At 39.4% G+C, this 19,710-nt stretch overlaps 1 protein-coding gene across 1 annotated transcript in view; it reads left to right on the top strand.

Moving 5' to 3' along the window:
* Positions 1-19,710, top strand: part of sugct (succinyl-CoA:glutarate-CoA transferase) — a 141,885-nt gene that overhangs the window by 36,811 nt on the left and 85,364 nt on the right. The window lies entirely within an intron of this gene.

Here is a 19,710-nt window from a genome sequence, read left to right as displayed (position 1 = left end):
CTCTGTATCAGAGAATTCTATAGGAAAATGTGAGGCCATTCGCCCATGAGCTGGAGCTGAAGCGCAGCTGGGTCATGCAGCAAGACAATGATCTGAAAAACACAAGCAAGTCTACATCAGAATGGTTGAAGAAGAAGAAAATTAAAGTTTTGGAATGGCCTAGTCAAAGTCCAGACCAAAACCCCATTGACATGTTGTGGCAGGACCTGAAACAAGCAATTTATGCTCGAAAATGTCACTGAGTTGAAGCAGTTCTGCATGAAGGAGTTGGCCCAAATTCCTCCATGGCATTGTGAGAGACTGATCAAGAACTACAGGAAGTGTTTGGTTGCAGTTATTGTGCTAAAGGTGGCGTAACCAGTTATTGAGTCTAAGAGGGCGATTACTTTTTCACATGGGTCATTGGGTGTTGCATAACTTAATGAACTTAATAAATAAATGAAATAAGTATCAATTTTGTGTTATTTGTTCATTCAGGGTCCCTTTTATCTAATATTAGATTTTGGTTGAAGATCTGATAACATTCAGAGTCAGAAATACGCAAAAATGCAGAAAAAAGCAGAATATATGTGTGTGTGTGTCTATATACATGTGATATATATATATATATATATCACAGTGTTTGCAGAAGTATTCACCCCCTGCAAAGTTTTCACATTTTGTTGGCACCTGAGCATACTCCACGACGCTTTCAAATTAGACTATACATGTAGAATCTACACAAACTACTCCACATTAATAAAGTAAAAAAAAAAAAATGCATATAGAATATAAAATAAGTAAGATTTACGGAGAAAAACAGATTAATTTCAGTTGCATAAGCATTCAACCCCTTTGCTACTGCAGCTCAGGTGTGTGTACTCAAAGAGGTTTAATGTGTAGATAATTTCCCTCAGGTATATAAAGACTTTCAAGCTGCAACTCACATAGTGATCCAACAAAGCAACCATTAAGACCAAGGAGCTTTCGAAACAAGTCAGGGATAAAGTGGTAGAGAGGCAGAGAGCAGGAGAAGGGTACAAGAAAATTTCAAAGGTGCTGATTATCTCTCTCAGCACAGTGAAGTCCATCATTAAGAAGTGGAAGATGCATCACACAACACAGACAGTACCCAGATTTTTTCCGTCTAAATTCCAAGTGTTACGTCTGGCGCAGTCAAACCTGTGTGTGTGTGTGTGTGTGTGTAAAAAAACAAGTAGCTTTCGAGTTAAGGTGGATGAAAACAATAAAGTAAAAAACAAATGGGTTGTAGGGAGATATACAAATAAAGCATTACAAGAGCCAATCAAATCGCGTGAAAGGCTTCTACAGTCACAGCATTTTAAAAGACAAAATAGAATAGCTGCATACATGTTTTGCCCTTTTTGGGGATCACAGTGTATATATATATATATATATATATATATATATATATATATATATATATATATATATATATATATATATATATATATATATATATATATATTATATATATATATTGTAAAACGATCCTCGCACTCACGGAGTTCGTTGCCCCTTTCAAAGTAGACCCAGGACACAGAAACGGAATTGCTTTAGCGCTGACGCGCACTTTTAATAAACATAAAACAAAACAGAAATAAACACCTAACTCCGTTTTGGAGCTCTCACTATACACCAGCCGATCCCTGACTCACACACAGGACGGCTAAGCCGTTTACCTGACAAACACCAAAACACAAACGGGCTTCTCTCAACACTCTCTCTTCAATACGACTGGACACACACGCAGTCGGGCTCTTCACTCAGCACTTCACCTTCAATACGACTGGACACACACGCAGTCGGGCTCTTCACTCAGCACTTCACCTTCAATACGACTGGACACACACGCAGTCGGGCTCTTCACTCAGCAGCCCTCTGGAACAGACTGGCTGCCTCTCAAATACCCTGCACCTGTCTCTAATTTATAATTACGATCAGGTGCCAAGGATTAACCAAATCATTAAAACAATTACACAATTAAACCCCATAACACCCAAATGTGCATTCTCACAAGGTTTTTAGCAGGGAAGGATTTTAACCCCCTCCCTGGTACCTTACACATCCTCCCCCTCAAGTGTGAAACACTGATTGGCCATACCAAGGCCACCCCCTCCCCTAAAACACAACCACCCACACTCAAGTCCCGAAATGTCCATTTCCGCCCTCTTCCACGGGCGGACTTGAGGGTGGGTCGAACCTTCCGGCACTTCCGGGAAGGGACCCTGAACCGGCGACAAGGGACCCCACCGGGATGACAGGGCCGACCGAAGTGACGACCGGGGAACAGGAGGATGCAGCAGTGGACAGAGATCTTCCACTGGGGACCGGCGCAGCGATGTCCGATCACCCAGGGGGAGCGAAGCAGCGAACAGGGGGAGCAACAGCGACGTCTGGCAGCAGCCCAGCGACGTCTGGGTGCTCGGGAAGAGCGGAGCAGGGAACCAGGGGAAAAGCTGTGGCCAATGTTGCAGACTCCTGGGCTCCAGGTCTAGCGCAGGAAGGTCTAGGAAGACCGGCAGGGTGTCCAGGAGCAAGGGGCAAGGGACCGCAACTGGCAGTGCCGGACTGGTTCGCTGGGGTGATGGAGGTGGGCACCTCACCTCCTCCTCTTTGTTCATCGCTTCTCCCTCTCTGGGCTCTGGGAGCGGCGGCTTCTCCTCTCTGGGCTCTGGGAGCGGCGGGCTCCTCCTCTCTGGGCTCTGGGAGCGGCGGCTCCCCCCTCTCTGGGCTCTGGGAGCGGCGGCTCCTCCTCTCTGGGCTCTGGGAGCGGCGGCGGCCTTCTCTGGGCTCTGGGAGCGGCGGCTCCTCCTCTCTGGGCTCTGGGAGCGGCGGCTCCTCTTCTCTGGGCTCTGGGAGCGGCGGCTCCTCTTCTCTGGGCTCTGGGAGCGGCGGCTCCTCTTCTCTGGGCTCTGGGAGCGGCGGCTGGGCTTGTCTTGCCTGCTCCCATTTTTGGAGCAGCAGATCCAGCTCCGTCGGCTCTGGCTCTGGCAATCCAAGTTCCAATCTCCATCTCTTATTCTGCTCAATCTGAGCAGCCGTGTTTCTTTTGATCATAGCGATCAATTCCTTTAAGCTTTCCATTTTTACTGGGTCATAGGGCCGCCCACACACACTTCTGGTACCATATGTAAAACGATCCTCGCACTCACGGAGTTCGTTGCCCCTTTCAAAGTAGACCCAGGACACAGAAACGGAATTGCTTTAGCGCTGACGCGCACTTTTAATAAACATAAAACAAAACAGAAATAAACACCTAACTCCGTTTTGGAGCTCTCACTATACACCAGCCGATCCCTGACTCACACACAGGACGGCTAAGCCGTTTACCTGACAAACACCAAAACACAAACGGGCTTCTCTCAACACTCTCTTCAATACGACTGGACACACACACAGTCGGGCTCTTCACTCAGCACTTCACCTTCAATACGACTGGACACACACGCAGTCGGGCTCTTCACTCAGCAGCCCTCTGGAACAGACTGGCTGCCTCTCAAATACCCTGCACCTGTCTCTAATTTATAATTACGATCAGGTGCCGAGGATTAACCAAATCATTAAAACAATTACACAATTAAACCCCATAACACCCAAATGTGCATTCTCACAAGGTTTTTAGCAGGGAAGGATTTTAACCCCCTCCCTGGTACCTTACAATATATATATATATATATATCCAATTCCATTTAATAATACATATCTTTTGTTTTACCAGATATTGTTTACCGTTTTGGTTAGCTCATGTTTCCCTTTTCTTTAGTTCTGCTGTGGTATATGCCAATAACAGATATATACACATCTGTACTAACTAGGCATTATTATGCAACCATTGAGAGAGTTAAGTGTGATGTTCTATGACTAACGTCTTTATTTAATACAGTATAATGGAACACATTTGATTCCACTCTTAACTGGTGAATTTGCATACAATGTATTGTTCACACATTTCCCTTATGATAATGGCTATTGTATTGCTTGGGAATTGTCACCAGAGGCTGCAAGAATACAGAGCCACGGTTCTTTGAACCCCATTCCAGAGACCCATGCTGGAAAGATGTGGGGCTAAATCATAGCATCCTTCACTCAGGCTCGCTTTTGAACAGTGTTTCCTGTGTTGTTGACAACAAAGAGATTGGTGGTCATGTCCCGCCTACCCAATCTTTCAGGGACAACTATTCACTGCTTCGGCAAGGCAATGCACCCCTCCCCTGCTGTGTATTAGAAAGACCTGGAAGCTTTCCCATATTTCTTGAATGAAGGCCAAGAGATTAACTCATGACCTTTGCATGTAATCCTTGTGCTCTTGTATAACCCTAAGTGAGGCCTGTTCTATTGTGCCCTTTGTACATTAGTAGGGATATTGTTTAGGCTTTGCTGCTTGCCTTGTCTTTCGGTTTTGTTTTTCTATCTACCAGTGGTAAAATTCCCACAATTTTAAGATTCAGGATTTGGTGTCAAAAAAAGGACCAGACTGGAGGCTTTGTGTTGGAGCTCAGCAATGTCTTTAAGGTTACAGTTGTCTTTCTCTACTGGTGTTGTCTTAAAGGCAGTTTCTAATTAAATATTAATGTTGGATATAATCATTTACAGATTTCAAATTTCCTCAATAACAACATTTATTGTTTACACTTTTAGAAATGGCACGTATTCCAATCACAGTCACTGGTTCATTTATCAATATTCACAATAAGCATTATCAACCTACGTTAACCATGGTAGTGGTAGGTGAAGATAAATTGCCGTGGTACAACAAATGCTTGAAACCTTCATTCACAAAAGTTGTAGGGCACTTTGTCAGTGGAACTGGTCATGCTGTGAAAAATGGGGGGCACCTAAAAATCAGTTCCTTACCCATGATAGTAAAAATTGAACCCACAGTTTTAGACCAGCTAGAACAAGAAACACATTTTTTTTGTGTAAGATTCCACATTTTCTTGTCAGCATTCATATTATGGTAGCCCCACACAGATTTTGACCAAAAGTAATTTCAGATGTATTTTACCACATGAGATATAGCCCTCAATTTTGACCAAAAAACTTTTTTTTTTTTTTTTTTTTTTTAAGAATGCTTAAAAAAGTATTAATGCAAAACCACCGGTTTTGGCTGTGGTCTAAGACACTGACTTGTTGGCTTCTTTCTTAACTCTAGAAGTTTCTGCCTCCCTGGTTCTGGTTTCTTAATACCTCTGTCACGGCACTTTGCACTCTTTCTTGATATTGCAAGCAGCCGATAACAGCTCGGTTTGAATATGGCTTCGGCTATTTTAAACAAACGGCCGGTAAGCATTGCGTTTATGAAGCTTGCTTTTTTAATTCAAATGCATTTAAAAGCTACAGCGGCACACTGCCAATATCTGAAAGCATACGCTCCATCATATAAACACATTGCACAAAAAAAGAGTAAAACAACTGTTGTATTGAAAAGTCACTGCTACACACAGCTGACTGACACACGCACTGCCCATCTCTCTTAAAGGGGAACGCACCAAAAGGCTGATTGCTATAACTCTTTCTTTCCGTTTCCATTGCGGACGGTCAGATATGTAACGTTCCACTGTACAGTCGACAGTAAAAATCAGCCAAGAAGTGATGGCTATTAAGCAAGCACAATACTTACCACTGCTGCTTGTTTTGTTGAATATATTCATATCATAGGTACGTACCCCTGTAACTATAGCATCTCCCTGACTATATGTGGCTTGTGATGACAGTTTATGTTGTCCCTCACAAAGCTTACAAAAGTGAATAACATTTAAAAACAAACCACCACCATTATTAATCTTGCTATGACAAGCACAATACACCAAATAACAAATAATACATTCAAAGCAAAGACATTTTTTGAAGTCGTCTTCATTTTTTTTTACTGAAAGGTGTTTTTCATGTATCTGATGAAGTTCTCTTGTTTCTTGCACTGAATGCAAATACGACTTGTGAGGTTTATATCAGCAAGTGTTTTTTTTCTCGTATTTTTATTTTATTGTAACCAAATAGTGCGATTCGGGGATTAGGAGCTAGGGCTCCTCCCTGTTCTGTCCCACCAATAATATCTCCTTATTTAAACTTTGTCATGCCCTTGTTCTCTGTCTTACCATTTTTTGTTTTACTTCCTCCTCTACTATGCTGCTCCACCTCTGCAATGGTCTCCCTCTGGGGGGAAGAGAAGCTCACTCCCTAACCTGTGCTGGCCTCGTCCTCCTACAGGAAGGTTCATGAGCCAGGGGACCCCCGGCTAAATCTATCCTAACTCCCGGTTTCCCATTCTCTACCCTCTAGGTTCCCCTTCAGGTAAGTAATGGTTGCTTCCCAGCCTTGGAGGCCGATCAGTTCGGTTTCACCTCTGTGAGGGCGGCTCTCCATGAGCCAAGGGGCAAACCCTGTACTTCTTCCTAAGTCACAAAGCACTTCTCTCCTTTTCTCAGTTCCCAATGCTCCTCCCTCACACAGCCCTTGCTCCTGCCCCATGAGTTGTTCTTTTAAAAACAACCCCTGAAATTCTTCAGTTATTGGTCTGTACCTCATTGTTTCCGAGTTTTCATCATTGTTTGGTTGATTGTCCATGTCAATATTTTGAATGTATTATTTCTTCTCTGTTGTACTGTGCTTGTTTTTATGTCTGTATGTGTAGTGGTTAGTCAGTCTTTTTTATTAAAGTTTTTAATCTGTAGAGATTGTATTGAAATGTACCATGTAATATGGTGCCAGAAGACTTATTTACTTATGCTATGTGAAATTTATTAAATGGATTAGTTCCCTGTTTTTCAAGCCCCTGTCTTTGAATCAATTTAGTCTTACATCAGTTTCTTTCACAGTGTATTGTGCTGTGTATGACGCTTCAGTGGCAGGGTTTCCAAGCAGTTCAGAAATTCTCTATCCATTGTTGTGAAAATGTGACGTAACACGCTCATATCACGCACATTCCCTACACTATAGGAAATGCGTGGCCCAAACATGGTATGGCTTAAAAGGATGGGTAAATCGCCTTCTTACACTAAAAAGCTGCACAAAATGACCAAAAACCAAAACATTTTTTTTTTGCATCGAAACACCTTATGTTCACAAGACTTCAGCAGTTAACTTTAGCAGTGAAGATCCTCATGTGCAACACATATCGACTATTCCAAGGTCACCTCCTTCCTCCCCATTTTTAAACCATAGCCACCCCCCACCCCCCCGTAAAACCCAACCATTTTCCCATTAGTCCCATATTGTCCATCTTTAGATTGTCTTGCGGTGGGTTAGAGGGCGGTTCTGGAGTTAGCTGTGCTTCTCCCTCGGGTCCTGGAGACAGCGGTGCTTCTCTCTCAGTTTCTGGAGACAGCGATGCTTCTCCCTCAGGCTCTGGAGACAGCTGTGTTTCTCCCTCAGGCTGTGGAGACAGTGGGCACATTGATACAAACATCGTTAAAAGAAAGACGGCCAAGTTCTGGCTATTCTGAAATTGGTCAGCATATTGAGTCCAAAAATCACAACGTCCCACTTCTCTGAATTTTGCTTTCAAGTCATCTGAACTCTGGAGCTTTACAATTTCTAATTGAAAGGCACCTTCATCAATTGAATCAAGAATGTTCTTCCCTTCAGAAGGGCAAGGTCCGTCAGCAGAGACAACAAACGGATCACAAACAAATAAAAGCACATCATTTGGAATTTTAAAGTTCTCAAATCACATTTGAAAGTTTTTGATGAGATTGTTCATGAATTCTTCCATCTTGCAACACACAGTGTAGGAAAGTGCAACATTTTTCCTGTTAAGTCGTCGTTAAAAATTTGAAGGTTCCTCTGAAACGCGCACATCTTCTCAAACAGATCCCCGACACGCTTGCACAGTCTTGCAGCTGCAGGTTGAGGGAATTCAAGTGACCAATGACGTCACACAGAAAAGCTACCCGGGACATTGTGGTAACATCATTCATAAATTCCAGCCTTGCTTGTCTTCTGATTTTAAATAAATTGTATTTTTTTTTTTCTGAAGTGCACAAAACCTCTCTAACACACACCCCGACATAACCAGTGAATGTCATTATGCAGCAACAGATCTTTGTATTTGGCTGAAACGTCCTGCAAAAGTGCTTGAAAAAGACGATGTTGCAAGCTAAATCTATTATTGTTTTTTTTTCAATTCACCAGAAAACTTACTGCACAGGACAGTTTGTTTGAATGATGCAGGGAAGAGTGTTTAATGAAAGGTGTATCGCTGCCAAAGCAAAGCCTTTCTCTTTTCCTGTCATGGATGGGGGCTTTGTCTACTTTCTGCAGATCTAATACAGGCTGATCAAAAAAGCCTTTTACCTTTTCAAAAATGATCTCTTCTGTAGTATAGGTTGCTAAAGATATTAAGCACAAAAATTCTTCCTTGAAGATTTCACCATCATAAATTGTTCATTGTTTACAAACAACGATAGCTGGGCAGTGTCAGTAAAATCACACAATTCGTCAACTGCAGGAGATATGTATTTGGTATTTTTCAATTCGGAAAGTACTGCTGACAGACAATCCTTGCCAATAATCTCCACTCTTCGTGCTGCTGTGGAATCAGACAGTGGAACTTGCTTCATGCGGTTCAGAATGTCGTCTTTGTTTTTATCTCCAGCCAACAGCTCATCCAGCAATTCCAATGTGCACTCCTTCACAAGCTCAGAGTCCAGGAAAGGCTTTTTCTTTTTAGCTAGTGCCCACATTACCCAAAGAGAAGCAGCTGTTGCTTTTTCCTGTACAGTCGCGAATGTTGTGAGAATCAGATTTGACGTGTGATATGAAGACTTCGGACTTTCAGTTTTGTCACCGCTTAAAACACTGCCAGGAGGATAGGCCGTGTTGAAATTACTGAGCTTTGATTCAAAGTGCCGCCTCAAGTTAGTGACCTTACAGGCTGATACAGTGGTTTTGGCATATTAAACACAAAGGTTTTGCATTTAAATGAGATGGCAGAATAAAAAGAAAATCTGCTGTCCAGTTCGGATTAAATGCACAGTTTTCGCTGTCCACTTTTTAGTGTCCTAGCTGAATGTACTGTCTGAAGCAATCACAAGAGCCTAAGATCCAATAGGCAAGTATTAGAGCAGATTGATAGGCAGCGCATTATACTGTTTGTAAATTACTCTTACTGCTTAGACGAGACCTGAATAATTTATTATCATATCATTTTTTTTTTTCTTTTTAGTTTTTAATGCTGGCGGGCCACACTGGAAGCCTTGGTCTCCCATTGAGTACCGCTGCCATACAGGATCATTTCGGGCAGCCGCTTATATCGGACAAATAGTGTTTGCCTTTTGCCATTCCCATTGATTTCAATAGCAAAGACACTGCTTATACTGTATTAATCGTTCTTACTAATCCACCAATCAGGTGTTCTCACCTTGTTACCTTGCCATTCACATAGATTTCAATAAAAAAGGCAGCTCTTTACTGTAGTAAAAAAGCTTGATAGATCCAACAATCAGCTGTTTGCACCTCATTACTGAGTGATTACCCCTGTACTGTACCTTGGCTATTTAATATCTGTATGCAGCGTCAGGTTTATTTACAGTGTGAAAAAACAGCACTTACTTCAACAGCAAGCAATCATGGCTGGAAAGAGAAAAGCAATGAGCATCAGCTTGAAAATTTAGTGTAAATAAATGTCTCTGTTAGATGCTGTGCGCTTGCTAGCACGCTTGGAGCTCTGCCAGTCAGCAAACAATGCGATGTTGCTTCAAAAAGCTGGGGACAGTGTGGGAATGGACCTGACTGTGGACTGAGGAAGGGATGGGAGTACTCTGTGAATGATCTGTCTTTGTAAACTGTTTTATTCTTGTTCAGATCTGTTAGTGTTTGCTGTGTGTTTTGGTGCTTGTGTGACTTAGATCTGAAAGATGTGAGTGCGTCACTGAGGGGGTGGGAGCAGGTCTGACATGAGCAGTCAGAGCTAGGAGTGTTGGACCAGTGAGTGAGAAAGGGAGGGGGATTTAGGTGTGTGTGTGTGTGGAGATGGCAGTTTGAAAGAAAGAAGCGAGATTTGGCAGCGGGAGAATTGAGAGAGAGTTGAGAGGTTGAGTTTGCGAGTGAGAGGAATGAGAGCCATTTGTTCACTAAAAACTAAAAAAAATATAAATACAGTGGTTTCCTACTGGTTTGAACTGCAACTGTTGTCTCTCATTATATCCTGGAAACCCCTCAGCTCAGTGCTACAATATGTAAATAAATCCTGTTTATCTGCGGGGCGTATCAACTTCAGTCTCGATCTCCTGCCTGTCACTCAGCAGCAAATTGACGCATCTACGTGGCAGACGGCTACTCTGTCACAAGCATTAATCCCTGTATCTTTCTAAACAAGGGATTTAGGGGTGCTCCCTAATAAAAGCTGAATCTCAAAACAATAATAATATAGTACAGTAATTGTTACAGCTGTGTATAATGGTATTTATTGATTCATGACTCATTTATCTGCCTTTTTACATATCTGCCCTTACTCTGGTCCCATCGCGGTAGGATATGTGATGGATTACTGTACTTTTTATTATATTCATAGGTTTAAATGCATCTTTTTTATTAGTGTAATGCGTGTCTTAATAAAGATTTTTAACCGCATACACGCTTGTTTGTTTAGATTACTGTACTGGTGATTGGGGGACATTTTGAATGTCAGGTTATTGTGTGGGAGTTTATACCGCCCATCGCTTACTGCAGGTGAATCACATTAACACAAACACACCTGTTCTAAGCGATGGTGACTGTACCAGCATTTCTTACATGTCCTTCACTTGAGTTGTTGATTTAATGTCTTCAGCTTATGGCTTTCATTGGAGATTAAAGTTGCTGAATTCATGCAAAATGCCTCTTCTCATTTGTGGAAATTGGAGGCTAATCCATTAAGAAAAATCAAACGTTGTAACTTTATAATCACATGTGATTGAGGCATAAAAAAAAAAAAAAAGATTCTTTATTGCATCTATAGTCAGTCTGTGATGGTTGAATTAAATTTGTAAACACATTCTGTATGTTTATGTTAAGATGTAGTATCATGTTTTGTTTAATGAAAATCAGAGAACGCAATTTAGTTAATCAAAGCATTCTTTACAAAATGTATAATTTCTTTCTGCACTGTTCTCACGACAATCTAGTTAATTCATATTTGAACAATGAAAAGTATTATAAATGGAAACGTACTGTGGTGTTTTATTGAAAGTACAGTTGTAATTGAACTTTTAAAAAGCATGCTTTGCAAATTAATTCACTTAACCTGCATTCTGATCACAGGCATTTTTAAACCACAAAAGCAAGGTGTCCTCAACATCAGGGTATTAAGCGAATCAGAAACATTGATGACTTGCATCCACAGTTTGCGATTCATAGGCCTCTTGTATGCAGTTTTTTTCTGAATGGTTGACAAAGTGTTTACTAGAATGTTGAAATCTGGGGCTCCAAATTAATGTGCACTTGCAGGAAATACATGTTAAGATAATTTGTATTATAACAAGTAATTTACAATGCGCGACAGCTAAATTTGGCTGGGATGATGTAGAACATTTCTAGTATCAGGAAATCTGACTAATGCAAGTTTGTTTTAACAAGAGTTTACTAGCTATATAAAGATTTATAAGGAGGTATAACTGCAGTTTACAACAATGAAAACATTTAGGTTTTTGGATATAAGTCCTAGTACAAGACCTTAGAATGTTGGTAACCTCATCACAAAAACAAACCAAGCAAGTATCCGTCTGCTAGTTTTATTTGTAACCTCATCACAAAAACTAACCAAACAGTATCACTCCGCTAGTTTTATATGTAACAAACTGTAATTTAAAGTAAATTTCAACCTTTTAAGTCAAAACTTTCCGGAAAATAATACATCACTCTGGATTAGACCTGACAAAGCTAAAGTCTTCTAATGTTTTAAATACGAACACTCCACAAGGCCTGTTTATAAAGTGTGGTTTGACTTACAAATACATTTGGGACGGAGACGCAGAGAAGGCACAAGAGAATTACATCATAATGCTTTCCTGATTTAAAACTGATGTGAGTGATAAAAAATATCTGGTATATTGGCAAGCCATAAAATAAAATCAGTAACATGATGACAAAAACGTGTATTGCTGCAGGTTTGAGCCATCGCTACAGCAATCTTTCATTTAGGTCCACAACAGTCCAGTTATTGTCCAACGCTGGCTTACAAAGCAGGGAAATCATTTCTGTGACTGGTCGTCGATGTGAAAATAGTCTAATAGTGAAAGTGACTGGACCATCAACAAAGAGCAATGCAAAACCTGGTCACGCACTCTGTCTGCTGCAGGAGATGTTCAATCACTGTCTTTAGCAAGTAGCACCACTTCCAAAGGTCATGCTCCTTCTACTGTCCAATCACAAGGCAACTTTCCCAGAAGCAATTTTAATAACCGCATAGTATCTGGAAATATTCAAATTAATTATAATAATAATAATAATAATAATAATAATAATAATAATAATAATAATAATAATAATAATAATATCACTTGTACAATCTTTTTTTCAGATCTTTGTTCTCAGTTTATTCAAATAAAAGTATAAACCGTTTTAAAAACGTTGTCTGTACACTAATTTTGTAAGAAGCTCATAGGCAATGTTATATTTGGGGAACTTTATTTTGTAGAATGTTCATTTTACAGTGCTTATGTGGAAGGGTTCACAGAAAAAATAGTTTAAATAACTGCATAGTATCTGGAAATATTCAAATTAATTACAAAAATGTTTCGATGATGATGTAATAATAATAATAATAATAATAATAATAATAATAATAATAATAATAATAATAATAATAATATCACTTGTACAATCTTTTTTTCTGATCTTTGTTCTCAGTTTATTCAAATAAAAGTATACACAGTTTTAAAAACGTTGTCTGTACACTAATTTTATAAGAAGCTCATAGGCAATGTTCTACAACTTTAACGGGTCTTGTTGCTTGCATATATTGTATATATAATGAACAAGAAAAGTAATGGATAAACTGAAAACTTACAATTTTAATAATTAGCTGCAACGTTTTGGATTCCTCCTTCTTTAGATATCATGATAGAAACAGCTAGGTAAACTGATGTTGTTTAACTTTGAAGGTTGCACAATGATTAACAGATGAATGCTCTAGAACACTGTGACAAACAGTAGACAGTTCTGAGGTGGAGTTCCGATCCTAAAAGGATGCATCGTCTTCCAGGTTTAGTCTATGGGGAAATGAAGCCTAAAGTCTGTGAATCCAGAAGTTGTCCCTTTTAAATAACATGTTAGGATTGTACCCTTTTTTCTGTTAATCTTTATATCAGCAAGCCTATGGTTTTGAGAGCTGAACTGTTTTTCAACAGGTTGATCGAGCTTGGTAATTACGGCAAACTTATGGTCTCTGAAACGAGTACACAGGTCATTGGTGGTTTTACCCACATACTGTTTCTTGCAGCCAAGACGTTTGCACTGTATGCATAGATGACATTGGTAGATCTACAGGAGATATTCTGTTTGATTCTGTACGTTCTACTTGTTGTGATACTAACAGTTTTTTCCAGGTGATCTCAGGTCGTGCGTGTGTTTGAGGTACCGTGGTGAGATCCAGGATTTATGACGGATTGTTTTGATTCAGCTTTCTAACAATTTATGGAGAATGGGAGGTTGGCAAAAAGATGTCACAGGAGAGGAAGCCGAAATATTGTAGCTAATTATTAAAGACTTTTAGTATTCATTGTGTATTTCTAATGATTGATGATTATCCTGTTTGTTTATTTCTTTTTCCAATTGTTCTTCAAAAATCACAATTGGCCTGCTTAATTCTGAACGAATGACCGACACTGGCCTGGAGTATACTGTACCTGCGTGACGTCCACACAGGGTGAAGGTATTATCAGGTGGCTAAAACACCCTTTTGTGCTATAAGCTTTTAAAACATGAATAATTAAACTGGCCAGTTCCCAAGCAGCCTGGGATGTGTTCCTGTTTTCTGTAAGTCAACTCCTCGGCCCTCCTGGATGTAATGTTTTCATTACATTTCATCCTGCTAAACCGTATTTGATCTCTCACACTTGTAAACATTGTTTTGTATTTGATTGTTTATTCTTATGACATTTCGTTTATTGTTTGCATCGTAGGAATTTGAAATGTCGACTTGGTCGTACTTTGTTTACAACGGAAAAATGTCTGTAAATAAAAAATAAATAAAAAATCTGGATACCAGCTTTATGATTCATTTGAGGATCCTGGATGTTTATCTTTTAGTTAAACTGTTTCCTATGGAACTGAATGTGAAACATATCAGGAAACAATTATCCCCATATTTTTCCTGCTTCTCCCGGATGCAAAATTGTGCCAAACTGAGTGTCGTTCTTTTTGGTATGAGCATGCCAAACTGTACAAAGAGTGTATAATCAAAGTGGGCCAATTCGATTGTGAGCATCGTGGTGACTCTCCCATATCTATCATCACCCTTCTTGAAAATATGGATAAGTTAACAATTCCAGACTCTGTTATACTGTAAGGGGGCTTGCCGGTGGAAAATGTATTATACATAAATTAATTTGTTCACCATAAACAAAACTTAATTCTGAATAGGTGATTAAAAAAAACTAAATAAATATACTAAATATATATATGAAAAAAAACGTGATTATCTGCAGATTATCTACATAAACCATTCCATTGGAAGGTTTCATCTTCTTTTGTCGGCCTCTCAGGTGGGTTTGCAAAAGGAACATTGAAGACTTTCTGGGCTAGGTTGTCAAAGGGATTTAGTCCATATTGTAATTAGCATCATTATTTCAGAAAGCAAAAAACCCACCCAAAAAATTTACCAAAACAGAAATGAACAACTCGTACATTTCATTCAGGCTCTCGCAAGTAAACCCTTGCAACCCATGGCAGAATGGAGTGGTAAAGCTAAGGAAACTGTCTCTGGTTTCCGACATAACAGTGTATAAGAACAGTGCTTTGCTTTTAAGTGTGTTGCCCACTCAGAGGTCAGCTCCCTGACTTAACCTGTAATACCTGGTATCACCTTCGACCCAGCACCTAAATACATAAATACCTAAAGTATTTGTTGGGCAAGTAAACATTACATTCTGGGCAACCACTTTATAATGAAAGCGGGATATTTCAGCATAACACAGCTTGTTAAGTTTTAAAGACAGCTACAGGAGCGGGGAGAGAAAGGAAGGAGGAGGGGGCGGCGGTGGCAGCAGCAGCTGATGCTGACATGAGAATGTTCCTGTCAGCTCTAGAAAAATTATAGCTTGAAAAAAATCTTAGGGTCCCGACCAAATCCTTTGATGCACAATGTGCACGTGTGTGCAACTATTGTTCAGCACACCAAGAGAAACACCTGTGGGGAAGCAAAAAGTACAACAGAATGCTTGGATAGGTAGCCAAAAGTGTAGAGTACAAATTCAACTTTTTGCAGAAACCAGGACCAAAGGACACAGGTGAAAATTAAGTGGCGATAGACTAAGGACAGAGGGAAAAAGTCATTAGGTGTCATTGAACATTTAACCATATCATTTTACTGCTAGATGGTTCCCAAGAACATTGGTTTCTGTACCTGCTTCTCATCAATTTGTCTCTGAATGTGTCAGATCACAATGCTATACTCTGGCATCAACACCAGTCAATTGTGCTTTTAAGAATCATTTGATTTCAGGGACAGCTCACATCAGGGTAACACATACTTGTTTTTAATTTGTAGTTTTAAGAAATTATTTCAGGTACCTTTATCCTCTGAAGCTGACTGGCTTCTCGGGTAGAACAAAAAATGCTTTGGAAGGAAAGGAGTTAAAGTCTCAGTTTTGCCAGGGAACAACTTCTGCCCTCGGCTATCAACACGTTCTACCTCTACAGTTGACACTGAAAACTAAGAGACTAAGCAATGTAGTGGTAACTAAAAGGTTAAGCATTCTCCTTTATAGGACTTATGTTTTGTTTATGCATTACTTGCATTTGTGTTTGATGCCCTAATTTGAAATGATTTAAGCTGATGGACTAAAGTATGTCAAAACAAAATCTCATTAAATACCGTATGTGCACTTGGTTCTTTATTTTCTTTGTATATGGCACTGCAGTCAAACAGCAACCTGGTATGTGCCGGGATACTTATGAATACAATCTTTGTTAGTGGTTTAACAATCTGAGAGCAAACAGCTTGCTAATAACATTAGGAAGTATATTTATTTGCGTTCCAGAAGAGATGGTAAAATACATACTTATTGCACTGTTGAATGCAGGACAGTGGGGCTTAAATAATTTGTACTGTCATTTGTAAAAATAGTTTTGCTGCTACCGTTTCCTTGGTTATTAACTTGGTTATTAATCGAGTTTTAAAGAGCTAAGACAATGCTGAGTAGTGTTTTATTTCCCACACATAGCAGAGAATAACCGAAGCAGATGTGCTAATGACCACAGTTTTGAATTTAGAATGGCTGTCAATATATTTGTTTATGCGTCTGTCATCCAGTCTTTTGGTGACTTTTACCACGTGGATTTTTCATGGAGTTTCATTAGGTTAGGTTTCTTGTATCCATTGTAATTTAATACTGAGATATCTAAGAATAGCAGCAGGAAGATGGTGATTTCAGCTGATAATTTAAGATAAATTATGCACTAACAATGGATGACAGGAAGTCTCTTGAAAATTATAATGGGAAAAGGCCCAATTTCTTTGTTAAGATGTCGTGGCCGATTTGTTTTTGAAGCATAGCATTAATTGAACATTTTAAATGCTTATTCATACATCCAAAAGATGCAATGGGTTGGATTTATTTTTTATTTAAAAATGCAAATTAATAGGAAGAGAAAAGCTGACAAAAAACAAATGTCAAATAGAGAACATTTGCTGAATAATAATTTGTAAATGAACATATAAGAATAGAAAATATCGGAACAGATAGAGAACAGTCCAGTGAAAGTAGGAAAAGAGGAAAAGTTCTGCCTTACCAAGCAAAAGAAAAAAAAGGAAGTCAAGAAAAATGTGAGATTCTGAGTAAAATCACTGAACGAGTAGAGGCTGTGAGATTTGCTTCTAATCAAAATGAAGTATTTATCTTCAAAAGACAATGACTGTGTAAAGTAGGCCTGTCTTCATTGGGGATTCCGCAGGGAGCGTCACGTTGGCGCTGGCGCTCCTGTGGGTTAGGGCAGAAAACCCGGAAAGGACTGTTTCTCATTGAATACTTAACGGACGTGCGCTGCCTCCTCCAGCTGATCCATGTCTTCAGCAATACAGGTGCACGATGGCTCTGGCAAGGACAGGTCCAGGTTCCAGGGTCTGCCTTCCTCGCGTTTCGTCTCCACTTCAGGGTATGAAAGAAATTGCAAAAACAAGAGTGGAAAAAAAAAGACAATAATTTACGGCTGAGCACAGCGTGAAGTGGAATCAGGGTATGCCGTTACAACCATAATTATTTCCTTTTTATATCTATGTACAGTACCAGAGTGATTTAAGTCTTTCATCACTAAGCAGCAGTGGGCTGTTTTGAGTGGACATAGAGGTTTGGGGGGCAGGAGTGAGCCCCCCCCCCCATTCTGTGCTACCAATACTATCTGCTAAACCCCTGTTTAAACCCCAAATCATGCACTTGCTATCTTGTCTTGCGCTTTTTGTTTTCCATCATCCTCCCCTCCAGCTCCACTACGCGTTCCTTCTGGACTCGCTATATCATGCAGCATTGAGGTACAATACAAATACAAGATTTAATACTCATCGTTGTATATTATACGATTTGGTAGGCTGGACTTTTTGGGCTTTACGCAGGTTGACGCACTGGTATATTCTGGTATATAAAGCTGTTCAATGTAAATTATATGAATATACTTATTTAAATGAATACCTTATAGCTTCCTATAGTAACCATAGCCTCAGATCTCATTCCTTTTTGCATTTTAAAATCCCAAATGTGCATACTGGTGCTGGTAAAGGATCCTTAGCTTATTATGCCCCATGGTCCTGGAATGAGTTCCAGTCCAAACTAAAGCTGCAGACCCAGATATCTTTATTGCAATTTAAGAGTAAACTGCATGATTTCGTGACTTAGAGTTGTAATTGTTTTAAACAGTTGACTACTTTTGTGTATTTTGTTTTAAATGTGATATATTGTTTTAAATGTGATGTATAGATAAAGATACTATGCGTGAGCAAAATGTACTTTCAGCATTGTATGCTGGCCAACTTAATGTAGTTTTTATACAAATAATCAGTTGCATTTTACTTTCAATATTATAAGCGTGTACACAAACAGTAAGACAACTTGATAAATATATTACATAATAAGATGAGCTAATTGTGAATGCATTATTGCTTAGTCAAGCTAAAGCTGGCAGTGATTCCCTGTATTACCATAGCAGGAACAGTAAGAATGAATGAATATATTAATTCTCTTTATCGGCCACCCACATGCACATTTAACACATTAGTGGATTATGATGCATACTCCTTTTAATCTTTCTCACAATTGTTTTCTTCAGGTCTGTTTATCTTGTAATTTGCTAGATTATTCTCCTTTGTCTTTTTTTTTTATCTCTCAAGTCGTAAAATTAATTTTTTTAACCATTTCTTGTTTTAGAGTTGTTTCTCTCAAACTTAAATTTCTGTCAGTTTTATTTTCATGTTTTATTTCAGTAGTACAAAAAGAAATGTAGGTATAAAATGAGAGAAACATTCCAAAGATGTGGACCAAGGTCTCTAGTTGAAGCATTTATTAATTTTTTTATAACTAATTGTAACAGGGGCGTTCTACGTGTGGGTGTGTGCTGAGAGATGAGAGAGACACCGAGGGTTTGAGCTTGAAAGCTCCGCTCAGATGTACAGGTTTTATTATTTACAGGCAGTCAGGTGCAGTAGTATGTGGCCGCCACTAAGGTATCAACAACGTATATACACAAGTGTACATTAATATTTACAAAAAGGCAAAAACAACTAGTGGTGGCCGTGTGCTACTCCCGCAATAAAGGGAGGTCCTGCACGAGGAACCTTCTGCCTAACACAAACATTGGTGGGATTAAAATCCCTGTAATTAATCCCCTACCCTAAAGTGGTAATTAAACATTGTCATAATCTCTTTACACAGGTAACACAGCATGGAACAGCACAAAGGACTGACATTCTAGATCCTTTTTTAAAGTCAGATGACCAGGGTTAATTGATGATCAGTTCTTCAATTGACACCTGGCCACCTGCTACACATTCATTTCAATTAGACAAATGAAACACATGTCTTGTTACAAACCTCACCAATGCCGTTTATAATCAAGCAAAAAACATATTTTACAGGGGCAGGCCTCAGCCCTGCCACACCAATCCTATTAAATTATGGTATCTTTCAAAAAAAAAAAAGCAATTATCAAAACGATGATAACTGTGTGCAGTTATTTCATACTAACACTTCATACCCCAAAGCCCAAACCAGTTATCTTTATCATAGCTCTTAGTTGTATTGTCATTTCATACTGCCATAATGATAGAAGCTTCATCTCTGCAAAATCAACTAAAATGGATATATATCAGTGTACAGGGTCTTTGCCCTGCCACGTTAGCCTAGTTTTCGACATCAGTGCCATCCCAGATTTGTGGCTACTTCAGTTGATTTGAAATTTACTTGATTGTTAACCATTAGGGAGTTGAAAACAGAAAAGGCAACCAAAATAGTTTTACAAAAACTGTCACCGTGTAATAACTGTAGGTAAAATTAGAATTGATGTGTGACATGTACTGGAAAA

The sequence above is a fragment of the Polyodon spathula genome, chromosome 3, assembly GCF_017654505.1.
Source record: "Polyodon spathula isolate WHYD16114869_AA chromosome 3, ASM1765450v1, whole genome shotgun sequence".
NCBI lineage: Eukaryota > Metazoa > Chordata > Actinopteri > Acipenseriformes > Polyodontidae > Polyodon > Polyodon spathula.
Note: the sequence above shows the minus strand (reverse complement) of the source record. Positions and strands in the feature narration are given on the sequence as shown.